The following is a 16,962-nucleotide window of genomic DNA, read 5'->3' as shown; positions in this document are numbered from 1 at the left end:
ACATCTGGAGGGCCGCAGTTTGAGGACCCATGGTATAGTCCCTTACGGTCGGATGGAGAACCCTCCAGATGTCATACATTCCAGCTGTGTGTGTGATCTCATTAAATTTATCTACCGCTCTTTTATATATGTCAGCTGATTTTGAGTTTTTCTGCTCTGATTTATCCATTTTAAAATCTCTTACTAAGTTAAAGTCTCCTAGCACAAACAGGGATCCCTCTGCAATTGAGTTGAACTTTTGCCAAAAGGTTCTCAGAAAGCCAACCTGTGAACTATTTGGTGCATATACTGAGGCGATTGTAACTTTGTTATTATTAAGGCTCCCCTTTAGTATTAGGTATCTTCCTTCTTTATCCGATACTTGTAGCTCTATCTCTATCTTAATTTCTTTTTTAATCAGGATAGCCACTCCCGCCTTTTTCCTTAATGCACTTGAGAAATAAGCCTCGGTATATTTACCATTGCACAGATTGGGTTGCTGGACCTTTGAGAAGTGTGTCTCCTGGATTGCTGCAATCCCCACATCGTGATCATTTAAATACTTCAAAATTCTCCTTCTTTTTTGTGGAGAGTTTAGGCCTTTTACATTCAAGGACATCAATTTTATAAAACTACCCATGTTGTTGCATAATTCTCATTTCTGAAATTAATTTCCCTCCTGTCAATACAAATATTACATAAAAGACATACATTTCCCATAACCCACCACAGTAAGGTGCTATATCTTGCACCATAGAACTCCCCTCTTAAGGAGAGTTGCATGAACATTATTAGGGGGTAGCAACTATGTTTTCCCCCTCTCCTTAATTCAAATCAGTTATCCCTAATTCTCACTGTCCGTCCAGATCTGCTATGATCATAGAGATCTGCTCTTTTCTAAGTTATACCGATCCCTTTCCTCATCTCTCTCATTAGAGCGGAAAGGCGCGTGATAGTTGGGGGGGGGGGGGGGGGGGCGGGGAGCAGTAGCAGGGAAAAAAAAAAGGTGAAAGGGATGGGGAGAAAAGGAAAAAATAAATAAATAAATAATAAAAAAAAAATTATTAAAAAAAATAAATAGATAAAAAAAAAAAAAAAAACGTATGCTTCTTTTTACTGGACTCAATAATTCATCTGCCGTTCTATTTCTAATCTCTATTTCCTTTTCTTCTTCCCTTTAAGGAAGACAATCGTGTTCATCCGCGTATAATCCCAATATTACAATATAGTCTATTTTATCGTGATCTACAGTTTTTTTTTGTGTGTTGATCCTATAGGGTCTCTTTTTAAATGTGAACGAAGACTTTTAACTATGGAAATCCTTGTGAATTCTATCTATTTCATCAAACCCCGCCACAAATCAAAAAATAAATAAATAGGTCAATTAAAAAAAATAATTAAGGGGGAGTAGAGAAACAGGATATTAGGATATTAAGGAGGGAAGGGGCAGCAAGGCAGAGTATACTGCTCTCTACCTACCCTTACCAACTCCTCTAGGATATCCTCTCTTTTAGCGCTTTTCCTCTTTAAGAAATACTATCTACTTATCCATATATATATCCCTGATTCCTCCTTCAACACCTCTAAAGGACATGAGGAACGTTTGCGTTATTGAGTGTAGTGTGAGTCAAATCATGAAAAGTGGATATTATCCTAATTATACTAAGATCCCAACTTATAACTTATCAATACAATACAATCAACTACTTATATAGACACCACTTTAAGTATGGGAATCATTATGAGCCTTATATATAAATGTAAAAAAAAAAAAAAAAAAAAAAAGGGGAAAAGGGCTTTGAGAATTATCTGGCTTGCTCTACTTTACAATATCTGATTGTTAAGTCCTTTAGAGGTCTTTATCAGGAACCAAATAATGTCCACTTATACCATGATACTGGGCGTAATTTTGCAAGTTTTACCTCTGCCAGTTTACCTTACATGTTTAACCCTTTCCATTAGAGAAAGGTCACTCTAGTAGCCAAAAAAGAAAAAAAAACAACACCACAACCCCCCACACCAACCCCTTATCCCACCCCCCGACCCCCTCAACGTCTGGTCTTGAGATGCCAAAAGGATAGGCGCAATTTTATGCTCGGACGGGCTCTAGTTCTCTTTCTTTTAACTGGCAGTTACAGAAGTCCATTCTTGTTGCAACGAGCTTAGTTTTCCTCCGTCTATCTTCGGGACTTGCAAATTCCAATGACTTATGCCCTCTCTTGCCTCTTCCTCTGATTTCCAAATTTTCACTGTTCCTTCATGTGACACTATAAGCTTCACGGGGAAGCCCCATTTATATTTTATTTTGGCCTGTCTCAGTAATGCCGTTATTTTTGAAAATGTCCTCCTTTTTGCCAAGGTTGCAGCAGATAAATCCCCGTAAATCTGGAGATCCCCCATCACCTCTACCATCCTGCGAGACACGAGTTCAGATGTGGAAATTCCACATGCTGGAGAAAGCTTCTATGTTGCGATGGATGGTACATTTGGCCCAGGATTGGTCACGGCATACCTCCCAACTGTCCCGATTACAGCTGGACAGTCTCGCTAATTGGAGGCTGTTCCTCCACGGGTCGTAGTGTCTGGCGAAGTTGGGAGCAAATTTGATCACCGCTGCTCTGCTCGGCATTGCCCTTCTCGACATGGACACCGAATAACTGTACCGCGCCCCCTTGTATGGCTCGCTGCACCCCCATGCTTTGGACATGGTGCCTACCAGCACTCCACACACTATTACATTGTCACTCTATGCCCACTGGGAGAGTAAAGTATGAAAAATCACCTTTTTTATAAAAAGAAAAACGTGAACTGGTTCCACTCGAGGATGATAAGCCGGCAGCCTCACTGAAGCTCAGTCATTTATGTTGCCTATAGAAAAGAGACTCATCCCGTCCTCCCAGGTCCTCTCATCTGCACCCCGGAGGGAATTCCTGCATCACATACATTACTCTGCAGCAAAGGAAATAGATGAGTTTGTGATGTTGTCTGATTCTGGGAGATATATTTAGTCTCTGGTGAGATCCCGGCTGAGGTAGCATTCTCTGTAAGTGCACCTATTTGTCATTTCGGATTTGTGAATTAGGAAACATGAGCGCACGCTCTGTCACACATTCTGCTCAGATTAATAATTCAGTTATGGGAATGAACAGTCAGCATTGAGGTCTGACAGCAGAAGGTGCTCTCATCTCAGCAACCTGCCTGCCCAAATTGTACCCTCGGATCACAGATCTGTTCACACCGCAGCTGCCCCTGTACAACGTCTCCGTACCGGTGGGAGGTTGGGGGCAGGATCAGTGCTCTGCAACAGGAATAAAGGACGTGTCCAGGTTTGTGAACTTTATGTAACCCATCCACAGTAGCAGTAGTAAGACTTTAAGGCGTCTATACATTTATTAGGTTTGAACCTTAACACACACTTTAAGCTTAACTAAAAGTAACTCACGCTGACGCAATAAAGACACGCATACCAAAGCATTAGATTTAAAGGTAATATGATATTTATTATGTGGTATGACCCCTCTTCGTAAAGGGCTGGCAATAAGGTCTAACGTAAGGTCTAGCTCTAGTCAAATCAAAATGGCGGCGACTTAAACGCCCCAACTATCTGATATGAACATGGTGACGGCTGAGACGTCCCATCTGACTAAGGCACAACCTAACGTTGGGAAGTCTCACCACCCCTTATCTGGACGATGTGGACACTCCCATAAAGAAGTGCCCAAATTTCACCCTGCAAAGGCAGGACACACCCGTCATTTTTTCCAGGGGCATTGCCTCCCAATGCCCACTCATGCCACGAGCGTGACATATGCTTATGGCTCTCACGTGAGACCCCGTCTACTTTTTGCTGCTGTGGGGGGAATGGTCAGTGACTCTCTGAGCTGCTGGCCATGCCCCCAGACCCTCTATCTCCAGAAATATACTATTCACTGAGCAAGGGGGCTCCTAACTGCCCCCTCCCCCACTGTGGGACATTTCTGGCCCTGGGTAGGACTAGGGACCGTCCCAAAAAACGGGACAGTCCAGCAAAAACCGGGACAGTTTTCTTTTTACAATGCAAATGGAACATATGAACATATCTTCAGTGGTAGACCAGCAATGACTCTCCTGCTCCCGGAGTGTTCTGGGTTTGGGCGCTCGTGTAACTGTCACTCTGATCGTCCAGTGTTCTGGTGAATAATTCTCCCCATCCCTAACTCTAATCCCTAGCCCCTACCCTTCCCCCACAGCCTAAATCTAACCCTTCCTCTACCAATTTACCATATCCCCATTATAGCCTAACCCTAATCCCCCCACAGCATAACCCTACTCACGACCCCTAACCCTATCTCTAGTGCCTAACCTGCCCCCTACACAGCCTAACGCTAACCCTCCCACCCGTAATGTCGATATTATGACAATGTTCACATTTCACCTGTCAATATCATGACTTTTAAGAATGTCGACATCATAACTGTCAACATTAAAATTGACGACATTATGATCACATCTAGGGCAAAATTCTGGTAGTGTCTCTGATAACACCTACTAGATCCTGCTCAGTGCTTCCTAACGCTTGGAAGCAGATGATTAAGAATAGAGGCGTGGTGCTGAGTAGGAACCTCAATAAAGTGCACTAAATATTTCGGTGGCATGAAACATCTGGATTTAGCCTTCGATTAGCTTTGTGTTTAAGGAAGCTAAGTCGACAGTACTATTTGTAACTGCTCGCCATTGAATGGATTTTCCCCTTCGCAGCTGCATGGAGAGACTAGACTGCACAGTGGTCACCGTGTGGAGGTCACTTCTGACGTTGGAGGCCCTCCCCCGCCACGGCTGGGCCCACCTGTGTTTTTAGACAACACTCCCAGAAAACATTGGGGTATCCCTACAAATGCCCCCTCCCCCCTCCGGCTGTCAATCACCAGTGATGGCTATCCATCGCCAGCTTTATTCACGCGGACGGCTCGTACATGCTCCCTGTGGACCCTGCGCAGGAACGGTTGCAAATTCACAGACAAGCGAACAGATCTGAATGGAGCCTTCCACATATTCCTCAGTGGTGGTCCGGCCATTGCAGATGATCGTCCTAATTTATGTTGTGGATGAAAATGTCTAGTTTATACTTAATATTGTTTTCATTTAAATTGACATATTTTGGGGTAAAAATTAATATAAACATTCCCTGCATGTGTTTTGTGATATTAGCACCTATTCATTTGCTGCAAATGACTGATGTATTTCTTTCCAACAGAGGACTGCAACTATATTACCCATAAATCTGTTTCTAAATACATATTATACTGGCGATGCGGTCATTTGGTCTACAGCATGATGGTCGACAGTCATTAGGTCGACACCATTAGGGCAACATGGGAAACGGTCGACATGGGTCTAGGTTGACATGGGAAAAGGTCGACATGGTTCTAGGTCAAAAGGTCATTAGTTCGACAGGTCATTAGTTCGACAGTGTCTAAGTCGACAGTCAAAAGGTCGACATGGGGTTTTTCACTGTTTTTTGAGCTGACGTGCTGACAGGTGGTATTCCATGCCCTGCCATCCACTAGGGCGCGGTGGGAGAATAAAACAGTGTGCTGAGTGTAGCGAGGCACCGTGCCTGATGCATTGCAAGCGATACGAGGGGATGCGGTGCACTTTAAACTGTGTCCATGTCGACTGTGTTGACATTCAGGTCAAAAAACAGTGAAAAACCCCATGTCGACCTTTTGACTGTAGACCTAGACATTGTCGAACTAACGAACTGTCGAAATAATGACCTTTTTTACCTAGAACCATGTCGACCTAGACCCATGTCGACCTAATGGTGTTGACCTAATTACTGCGACCATCAGCAGCTGAAGGCGGTGTACCCAGTCGCCCTCCTTTCAAAATATAAAAAATATTAGTTATTGTGCAGCCGCCTGTGACACACACGAGGGGGGGGGGGGTACTTGGTGGCAGTCCCTCCTCTCTCTCCCTGCTGTCTACAATGGGGAAAGCTACCCTCCTATAGGTCCGGGCCCAGGTAAAGGGTACCCCCTCCCATCCTCTCGGCGCCACTTCACAGGGGGTGATTCAGATTTTCTCGCTATTTAGCAAGTTCGATCTGGGAGAAAAATGCTGGATGTCCCCATGAGAATGCAGGAGTGTCAAAGCCTGCACAGATTGGGCGGCTGACGTCATGTGACAACAGCGCCCGCCCCAAATTCGGCCATGTGCGAGTCAAATAAAAGTCAGTCTACAGTACATTTTATTTGCGAACGGGTAAAACAATCATTCGATGGTCGGTGACTCACATACAGCCACATGAAACGGCACAATCCAATCCGATAGTTCATTGTGTGCGGAAATGTGCAGGAATATATCACACATAAGTCTGCACCATGTACCAGACCTGCGTTGTTATCTCCTCTTGCAGAGTCAGTAAGACTTGCAGCCAGGCGTCTCCTCTGCGCCGCCGCGTACAGGTGGGTGACACCATTATTGTAAGCTGTTCTTGCATTGAATAAATTTGTTTTTCAACAGTTAAATCCCCCCCGGGTGCAGTCTCACTTTGTCGATAGACTAATGACTGCCGACTTGCACCGAAGCCGTTTCCTTTTTGCTACAACAGGGAAACGACTCTATATGAACTAATTTAACTGCAATTTGAAAATCAGGAGAAAATAGGTCAGCTGTGGCTTTTATTGCCTCTTATAACAGTGGGACGGGATAATTCGCCTCCTGAGAATACCGCTGATGTTGGAGATTTAGTGCATACACCTAGGATAGGCATTAATGCTCTCACATGTACTTAGGAGTTGTTCCCTGCTTCTGACACAGTACTTTCTGGAGGAGAGATGCTGGTGGCTTTATGTGCGCACGGGTCGTCTCTCTCCACCACGAGCTATAGGAAGACATTTCGTAGGAAATAGCATGGCATTTAAATAGATAAACCTAAAAGTTCTCCAAGGACGCCACGTTACGGAGCAGGAGAACTTGCTATATATAGATGTATCAGAGGCAAAACGGCTGAGAGTGTGGAAACGATGATAGTAGAATATTGAAAAGCGTTCGTTTCCCAGAGGACTTCTTCATGTTATCCCTGGTGTTTGTCCAGCCTGGCCAAGGCCAGCAGCCCTGGTTTTTCGGAATATATAGTAGCACAGATGGTGTAGTCGTTAGCATTACTGCCTCACAGCACTGAGATCATGGGTTCTATCCCAACCATGTGTTATATATACAGGGTAGTACGGATGGTGTAATGGTTAGCATTACTGCCTCACAGCACTGAGGTCATGGGTTCTATCCCCACCATGTGTTATATATACAGGGTAGTACGGATGGTGTAATGGTTAGCATTACTGCCTCACAGCACTGAGGTCATGGGTTCTATCCCCACCATGTGTTATATATACAGGGTAGTACGGACGGTGTAATGGTTAGCATTACTGCCTCACAGCACTGAGGTCATGGGCTCTATTCCCACCATGTGTTATATATATGGGGCAGTACGGATGGTGTAATGGTTAGCATTACTGCCTCACAGCACTGAGATCATGGGTTCTATCCCAACCATGTGTTATATATACAGGGTAGTACGGATGGTGTAATGGTTAGCATTACTGCCTCACAGCACTGAGGTCATGGGTTCTATCCCCACCATGTGTTATATATACAGGGTAGTACGGACGGTGTAATGGTTAGCATTACTGCCTCACAGCGCTGAGGTCATGGGTTCTATCCCCACCATGTGTTATATATACGGGGCAGTACGGATGGTGTAATGGTTACATTACTGCCTCACAGCACTGAGGTCATGGGTTCTATCCCCACCATGTGTTATATATATACGGGGCAGTACGGATGGTGTAATGGTTACATTACTGTATCCCCACCATGTGTTATATATACGGGGCAGTACGGACGGTGTAATGGTTAGCATTACTGCCTCACAGCGCTGAGGTCATGGGTTCTATTCCCACCATGTGTAATATATACGGGGCAGTACAGATGGTGTAATGGTTAGCATTACTGCATCACAGCACTGAGGTCATGGGTTCTATTCCCACCATGTGTTATATATACGGGGCAGTACGGACGGTGTAATGGTTAGCATTACTGCCTCACAGCGCTGAGGTCATGGGTTCTATCCCCACCATGTGTTATATATACGGGGCAGTACGGGTGGTGTAGTGGTTAGCATTACTGCCTCACAGCGCTGAGGTCATGGGTTCTATTCCCACCATGTGTTATATATATAAAAATATACTGGTATATTAATTGGCTGCCAAACAAAAATGAACCCTAGAATGTCTGTGTACATATGGTAGAGAATATAGATTGTAAGCTCGACTGTAGTGGTGTAGTGGTTAGCATTACTGCCTCACAGCGCTGAGGTCATGGGTTCTATTCCCACCATGTGTTATATATATAAAAATATACTGGTATATTAATTGGCTGCCAAACAAAAATGAACCCTAGAATGTCTGTGTACATATGGTAGAGAATATAGATTGTAAGCTCGACTGGGGCAGGGACTGATGTGAATGTTCAACTATTCTCTGTAAAAACTCAGTAAAAAACTCTGTAAAAAGTATATGTGTGCGCTATATAAATAATTGTTAATAAATAAAATAAATAAAAATATTGACCAAAATTTTTCCTGCAATGATCAGTAAGATGTCCCAATTTCTTCTCATAGCCGGTCACAAAGGCTTTCCAAGTTTTTTTGATCGAGGTTCAGCCCACGGATGTAGCCTCTGACATGGAGGAAAGCTGGCTCCCCAGAGTTAAGTTGTTTGAGAATGCCAAAGAGGTTGGTAAGCGCCATCTAATACCCCTTTCACACCATCCTAAAATCCTGCAACTAGCGCTGGTCTGAAAGGTTCCCAGGCCATAATCCTGGAAAAATTTGCCGGTATTTTAATCCTGCTAGGGAGAAGGGTTGTTTCCGGGTTCAACCCGGGGTCCTGGCCGGTGTGAAAGGGGTAGGGGTACTAACCTGGGTTGCCGGTCCTCAGTGCATGCGGTCAGGCCGGGGATCCACACAGGCCAGATGGCGGGCGCAGATGACAGGTCAGACGGCGGGCGCAGATGACAGGTCAGATGGCGGGCGCAGATGACAGGACAGGCGGCGGTCGCAGATGACAGGTCAGACGGCGGGCGCAGATGACAGGTCAGACGGCGGGCGCAGATGACAGGACAGGGGGCGGGCGCAGATGACAGGTCAGACGGCGGGCGCAGATGACAGGTCAGACGGCGGGCGCAGATGACAGCACAGGCGGCGGATGAAGAAGATGCAGATATCCGGCGCCCTCACTGCAGTCGGAGAGCTGAGTCATCTGTGGCCGCCATCTGACCTGTCATCTGCGCCCACCAACTGTGTGGATCCTCGACCTGCACCGAGGGCTGGCAACCCAGTGTGAGTACTGTCCACTGCATCCACCACCATCCCACCTCCTGCTCGCATCCTTCCCACACTAGAAAATGCAGGGACTTTTCTGGAATGAAAGGAGCCAATCCGGGAATGACCGGCATGATCCATGAGCCGTATTCCTGGGTGGGTCCCTGCATTTTCTGGTGTGAAAGGGGTATAAGGCTTAAACACACCAGTGAGACCAGTGAAGCATCATAAGAGAAGGTTTTAGAAAACTTTTAAGAGAGAGTTCAAGATGGTGCAAAACTGTTGATTGGCACCCAGTGGCGCCGGAACGGGGGGGGCGAGGGGGCAGCTTGCCCCCCCCCAAATTACTGAGGCGCTAATATAGGCGGGCGGGCGCAGTGGCGTCACTAGGCGAGTGCGGGGGGTGCGGCCCGCACCGGGTGTCACCAGTCAGTGGGGTGACACCAAAATCAGCCGTGCTGCTGCACCCCCCTAGAGACGCCACAGCCAACGGGAGACGTCCCTGCATCTGCGCTCACACGCGCATAGGTAGCTGACAGCCGGGCAGACTGTGTGCGCTGCCCGGCTGTACTAGTATGAGGAAGGAGTTTCTGTATTTTCACAGATCTCCTGCTGGACCGCCGGGCAGCCAATCAGGAGCGGCTATCAATGCCGCCGCTCCTGATTGGCTGCCCGCCGGTCCAGCGGGAGATATGAAAATAAAGATTATCCTGCGGAGACTACAGACGGGCAGCGCACATACAGTCTGCCCGGCTGTCACCAATGAAAGACGCAGCAGCACACAGGTACTGCGGGCGGGCGGGTGGGTGATTGGGGGGTGTCACCATCATCTCTCTGACCTCGTACATGGGCATATACTGAGGAACTCTGTCTGTCATGGACATTACATCTTCTCGATGCTCACTGGTTTATGTCCCAGGACTCTTTGGTCATTGTGCGATGGTTCAACTCTAGACATCTGCGCGTAATAGTAGTAGTAGCCCCCCTCTGACCTGCACTTACCTGCCCCTTCTGACCTGCACTTACCTACCGACCCTCTGACCTGCACTTACCTGCCCCTTCTGACCTTCACTTACCTGCCCCCCCTCTGACCTGCATTTACCTGCCGACCCTCTCTGACCAGCACTTACCTGCCCCCTTCTGACCTTCACTTTCCTGCTCCCCCTATCTGACCTGCACATGCCTGCCAACAGCCCACCAAAACCTTTCCTAAGTGTGTGCTTGCAACCGTGCCCCTGCAAGTGACAGCCTGCTTTCTCCTGCGTATGCCTGACACCATGTCCCTGATTCCTTCTCTCTCCCCCTTCTCACCCTGAGACCCTGTCTCTCTTTCTCATTCTCTCTTTTTCCAGGAAACCCTCTCACTCCCTTACCCCTGTATTTCCTCTACCCAATGCCCTATTTGTCTCCGACTCTCCTGTCCCCTAAGATCATCATAGTGACAACCGAATGGGGGGGCCCTAATAAAATTTTTGCTATGGGGCCCACAGAGATCTAGTCTCTGGCCACATGTATATGCCGCTGCCCGGTGTATAATGCCCACGTGTATATGCCGCTGCCCTGTGTATAATGCCCATGCGTAAATGCCGCTGCCCTGTGTATAATGCCCATGCATATATGCCGCTGCCCTGTGTATAATGCCAACGTGTATATGCCGCTGCCAGTGTGTATAGTGCCCGGGGGTAACATATAGCAATTTAGGGGGCGCCAAAATGAGATTATATCTTGCCCCCCCCCCAACCTAAAAACGTTCCAGCGCCCCTGTTGGCACCTCATTGGAGTCAGTGCATTGCAGTCCTGATGTGCAGTCAGTGTAGAACAAACACCATTTATGTCTGTCTGGGGCATAAATTCATCCCAGTTGCCTGGAGGCAAATTGGCTTAATACCCCTTTTACACCGCACCTCAAACCTACAATGTTGCGCTGTGAAAGCAGAATTAGAGAACTGTATAGATAACACTGTCAGCCTACAGTGAAATGGGCACCATCTACCCTGTGTGACAATGGCCGTCTGCAGCATTAAAAATCACCGGTCACCATTCCATCTCACAGTCCAGCAATGGCATGTGTGCTGTCGCTTTCTGCAGCGCAGGCTGAGTGGTACCTGTTGGGAGCCACCCTGTCCCCATTGCAGGTGTTCAGAGACTCCCAGAGCAGCTACAGCAAATCACTGTCTTTAGTGGCACCTCTGCCAGAACACGAAGAATCGGGGACATTAGAAGTACAATGAAGGGCAGCAGGAGATTTATGACTGAAAGGGGAGCCTCCTGCAGAATGCAGAACTACATTGTACAGCTGCAGCTTCTATTAGATACATTCTGCTGGAAGTGTATCTAGCTATCCAAATATGATAGTCTACATTGTTTCCTCTTCCTTACTGCAGCCGCCCATGTCTTTCTGTACCACTCACCCTGGAAGGCCAGTATCCCGTAGTCACCTCTTCACTCTAGATGTTGCTCTGGCTTTGTGTGGGTACCATTTATTGAAGCTGCCAGTTGAGGACATGTGAGGCATCTATTTCTCAAACTAGAAAATCTAATGTACTTGTCTTCTTACTCAGTTGTGCACAGGGGCCTCCCACTTCTCTTTCTACTCTGGTTAAAGCCTGTTTGTGCTGTACTCTGAAGGGAGTAGTACACATCGTTGTAGGAAATGTTCAGTTTCTTGGCAATTTCTCGCATGGAATAGCCTTCATTTCGAAGAACAAGAATAAACTGTCGAGTTTCACATGAAAGTTCTCTTTTTCTGGCCATTTTGAGAGTATAATCGAGCCCACAAACGTGATGCTCCAGATACTCCACTAGCTCAAAGGAGCAAACCCGTTTTCAGCTGTGCAAACATAATTGCACAAGGGTTTTCTAGTCATCCATTAGTGTTCTAATGCGGGTAGCTAAGACAATGTACCATTAGAACACTGGAGTCATGGTTGCTGGAAATGGGCATCTATACACCTCTGTAGATAGTCCTTTAAAAACCAGACCAGCTAGTATAGTAATTTACCACATTAACTATGTATAGAGTCTTTTTCTGATTCATTCAATGTTATCTTCATTGAAAGCATGTTTAGTCAAAGTTGCAGGAGGGTGCCTACAAGCCAATACTTATAAGTAAGTTAATAACCCTGACAGGAAATAGGATATGATGACTAACGAAGTCTAATGGCCATTATTTTAGTGACTTATCGCCTCTCCCCAAACTATGACACAACCTTACAGAACTTTTTGTTCGGTTTCATTAAATATCTTCAACATTTGGCAGAAAATGGATCTGATCCAGTTATAAAAGATCGACTAATTATGTTTGTAAACACAGCGGGATGGAGTTAATTGGTAAAGGGAGGGAACGAGGAAACATGTACAATCTGTTCCTTAAGACTGTGCTGAAGATTCATTCCAAGTCTGCAGCTCCGTAAACAGGGGTTTAGGAATATGAAAACATGCTTATTTTATTCCTTGGCTCCTCTCGCTGCGTCCCCAGGTGCCACCGCTCCGTGTCACCCTCTGGTAAACGAGTCCTCGTCTCCAGGAAATGAAGGACCGCGCAATTAGCTGGAATTGCACAAATGATACAGAAAGCAGACCGGCGTATAGGAAAAGGTAAAGCGCAGAGCTTAAAAACCACGTACCCCAAAGGACTGGAGCTTTTAATTAGCTTTCCATTAGCACACGTTCATTAAATGGCAGGAAATGTCACATCGCAGTCTTCTGTTTTGATAAGAAGGGAGCAGAGGACCCATTACAGATCTTATCCTTCTCATTAGGACTGTAACCCTTCCCTTGCCAAAGGGCTGAGACGGCACCAGCCCGACGTAAAAACGTGGAACATCATTGTTTTAAAATGATTTTACATATTACAGATGTGGTATTTTAGAATAGAGCACTTATCTGCTTTTTGTGGTTTAAGTGAGTCACTTAGCAACGATGTTTTAATTGGCACTTTAATTGGGCACCTTCGGCAATTACACTGTCAGATTACATCGGTATAAAAACAGATCAATTGTTATATAATGGCGTCTAATTGACTTAGGAGCCTAGTAAAGTTTTAAAAGACTTCAAGGAAGTTTCCACTGATGTTTCAAGAAGCGCTATACTGCCAGAGAGACTCCGTTACACCAATACACTAGGGCCCTTATTCAGATCTGATCGCAGTACAGATTTGTTCTCAAACTGGGCAAAACCATGTGCACTGCAGGTGGGGCAGATGTAACATGTGCAGAGAGAGTTAGATTTGGGTGAGTTATTTTGTTTCTGTGCAGGGTAAATACTGACTGCATTATTTTTACACTGAAATTTAGATTTCAGTTTCAACACACCCAAATCTAACTCTCTCTGCACATGTTACATCTGCCCCACCTGCAGTGCAGCATGGTTTTGCCCATTTTGAGAACAAATTTGTTCTGTGATCAGATCAGAATAAGGGCCTAGATGCGCTGGTTTACACATGAGCGCCATCTATAAAGGGCCAACACCAAGTTTAAAGGGACCTGAACAAGATTACATTATTCAACCAGGTCCAGTTTTTCCCAGCATCTAATTTCCGTCTTCACCCTAGGGGCACTGTACCCTCTGTATACCCAGAGCAAGAGGTCTGCCGGAAATCAGATGGGTTTACAAACAGTGCCACCTTTCATGCAGTTCCAACTACATTACCTTACTACACAGGCGTGTACAGATATTGGGCAAGGGATGTCTCGCCTTCCTCCCCTTCCAGGGTGGCTGCCATCAGAAATTACAGGGCCTAGACTAGGATGGATAGAATAGGCTGCAGCCCCTACACTGTGTAAACAATGGCTGATGTAGTCCATTGCTTGGACTGTACCACTTGCAAGATCGAGGGGGAAGTGCGTCACTTACCCACTCTATGTCTAGGTAATGGGGGGGGGGGGGGGTCTGGCAGACCAATTGATTAGTCAGGGCTGGCAGGCATTGTGAGCTGAGCGGGCCTCACACTCTGTCTAGGCCTAGGACCACAGTGCAGGCAGTCCCCCGGTACTGGCTTGTGGCCGACCGTAGGCAGCAGACTATATACTGTACACCAAAGATTGCCAATCAGCTTCTAACAGTCATTTCCCTACTGAACAGTCTGTGAAATGACAGTTGGTAATTGGTTGCTATGGGCTTGGTACCTCTCCCTACAGTCTGTTACAGTGTGTATATTTTCTCCTCCTTGCGCCCCATGTGAGGGCATGTGTTAGGGAACACTTCCCCTCACGTGCGAGTGAGGGTATTTGATCGGCTGGGGGAGTGGTCGTTCGGTGGGGCGGCGGGCGGGGTTTAGTTATGCAGCCTAGCGAACAGGTCTGAATAAGGCCTATATTTCCCACGTGAACAAGAAACATTTGCAAATGTCCTTATAACCATCGGCTTCATATAATAATGTGTGTATACCGTCTATGTACACACGGCCAATGGCTCCGGTGCTATAGGGTGATTTATCCACCTTAGATCGGCAGTGTTTATTAAATGCTACTTTTAGCAGCAGCCCCCCAACCTCCGCCCCCCCCCCTCCCCCATCTGCGATCTATCCGATTCTAGTGCCGCCAGCCGCGTACAATGATTTATTTTATATGTGCCAGCTCTTTATCAGTTCCCTGAAATGTTTAATAAGGCGGCAACTTCCGCTCAGTTACATAGAAAGTTTCTGCAACATTAACTCTGCTAACTGAAATATCTGTTGACACAAAGTAAACCGTTCATTTCTCCGCCTGACTCTGTGCAATATGTTAAGTTAAGAGGCTGGGAAAGCAAACGGCGCACACTGGCAGGCGGGAAAGCGCTGTATCTCATACCGCTACAGTGTACGCACAAACAGACACACAACTGCTAATAACATTGCATGACGGCGTCCAGAGGCGGAACTACCATTGGCGCAGCAGGAGCCGTGCACCGGGCCCCCAAGGGCCCACTGCTGCCACTGTCACCTTCTTCCCGTCACCCACTGTCAGTGCTATTTTTCAGCAGGCTCCAGCAGGAACTGAGGCCCTTATTCTAGTTCACTCTTTCTGACAAAATACTTCTTAGATGGACAAAACCACACCCCCTCTCTGTGAGGCCATGTCCCCACATTTCGGGCACGCAAAGGTCCATCTACGGCGCTGTGGAAAGTTGGGAGGCCTGCACCAGCAGTACTGGTACATTACCACCAATGCTACTACCAGACTGCTTTGATCAGTCACCTGACACCTAAAACAGTCGCAAACTACACCCTCAGCGCTTTTTACCATTTTTGCGTTGCCTGTGCTAATAGGAAAGTTGGGCCTCTTGCTTGAGTCTGCCCCCTATGCTAATGCCAAATGACTGTACACCCGCCCTGCCTGATATGAGCATGCCTAAATTGGCCCATTGGTGTTTACTAAAGGCCCTTTCTACAAACTGACAATTTTCTTAATTCTAAATCCATCTCTCCACCTGGACTGCGAACACCCCACTGCACATTGATATTGTGTGTATCGCAAAATTGAAAAGGACACAGCCGAAGAGGTGTTCTATTATTGTATCACCCCTGATAATGCCAATATTCATGACGTTATGATATTTGAATATCAGCTGTTTCATGACTTACGAGTACCAGCTCCGGCTATTATTTAAACGTGAACACCAGAGAAGTTTCCCTCTTATACGAGTGAAAACTGTCTTAACGGATTGATCACGTGTATTACCCCTGAAGAAGTCCCTTAGGGACGAAACGCGTAGGGTATCTCAGACCAACTACATCTATGGTCAAACCAGGAATTAATACACCTTTGTGAAGACAATCATCGGAAAACTTCTGTTTGTTGTATTTTATACGTTTTATTGTTTGGAATAAACATTTTCAATTTGAATGTGTTGTTGGTGAAACACATCGAAGCGCACCTCTACACCTTTCATTATATATATATATTCGGTACTCTTTACCTAGAACGGCGCCCATCGCGACCATCGTATGCACTAAAAAACGGGTGCGATGCGATGCCCGCGATGGCCGCGATTTCCCATAGGGATCAATGTTAAAAGTCAGATTGGACGCGATTTTAGTGTTCAATGCCTCAATGCCCGCGATTTTTCCATAGGAAACCATGTTAAATGGGCCACAGAGCCCAAATAGTCACCCTAAAGTCTGAAATGGCCCCCACAATTGTTAACGCCACCCCACGATCAACGTGAACCCGAAGCGTGGCGAGCGCAGCGAGCCCGCGAGGGGTGGCGGTACGCGTCCTCCGACCTTTTCATACCCCCACTATCCACGTCGGCGTGGAGTTGAGAATAGAATAGTGTGGCGAGCGCAGCGAGCCACCGAGCCCGAAGCGTGGCGAGCGGACGCGGATACCTTCACAGTTATACACGTCCCCTCGCGGGCTTCCCAGGTGTCCATGGCGACGCGGACACCTGTGAAGCCCGCGAAGGGACGCGTTTACCTGTGATATATATATATATATATATATATATACAGAAATGACCCCAAGTGCGCCCCAATAGGTTGTGCAGCTACACTATAAATCCCCCCTGTTAGTGGGCGACTAGAAGAAGGTAGATATTAAGTATATAGAGAGCGCTAACGATATCCAACACCTTACAGGATTTCACCAATAGTTTAGGCAAATGTGGAGAAATGATCCGAGTAGCTGTTTGAGGAGCCC

The sequence above is a fragment of the Crinia signifera genome, chromosome 6, assembly GCF_055691185.1.
Source record: "Crinia signifera chromosome 6, ASM5569118v1, whole genome shotgun sequence".
Taxonomy (NCBI): Eukaryota; Metazoa; Chordata; class Amphibia; order Anura; family Myobatrachidae; genus Crinia; species Crinia signifera.
The sequence above is the reverse complement of the archived record's forward strand: the minus strand, read 5'-3'. Positions refer to the sequence as shown.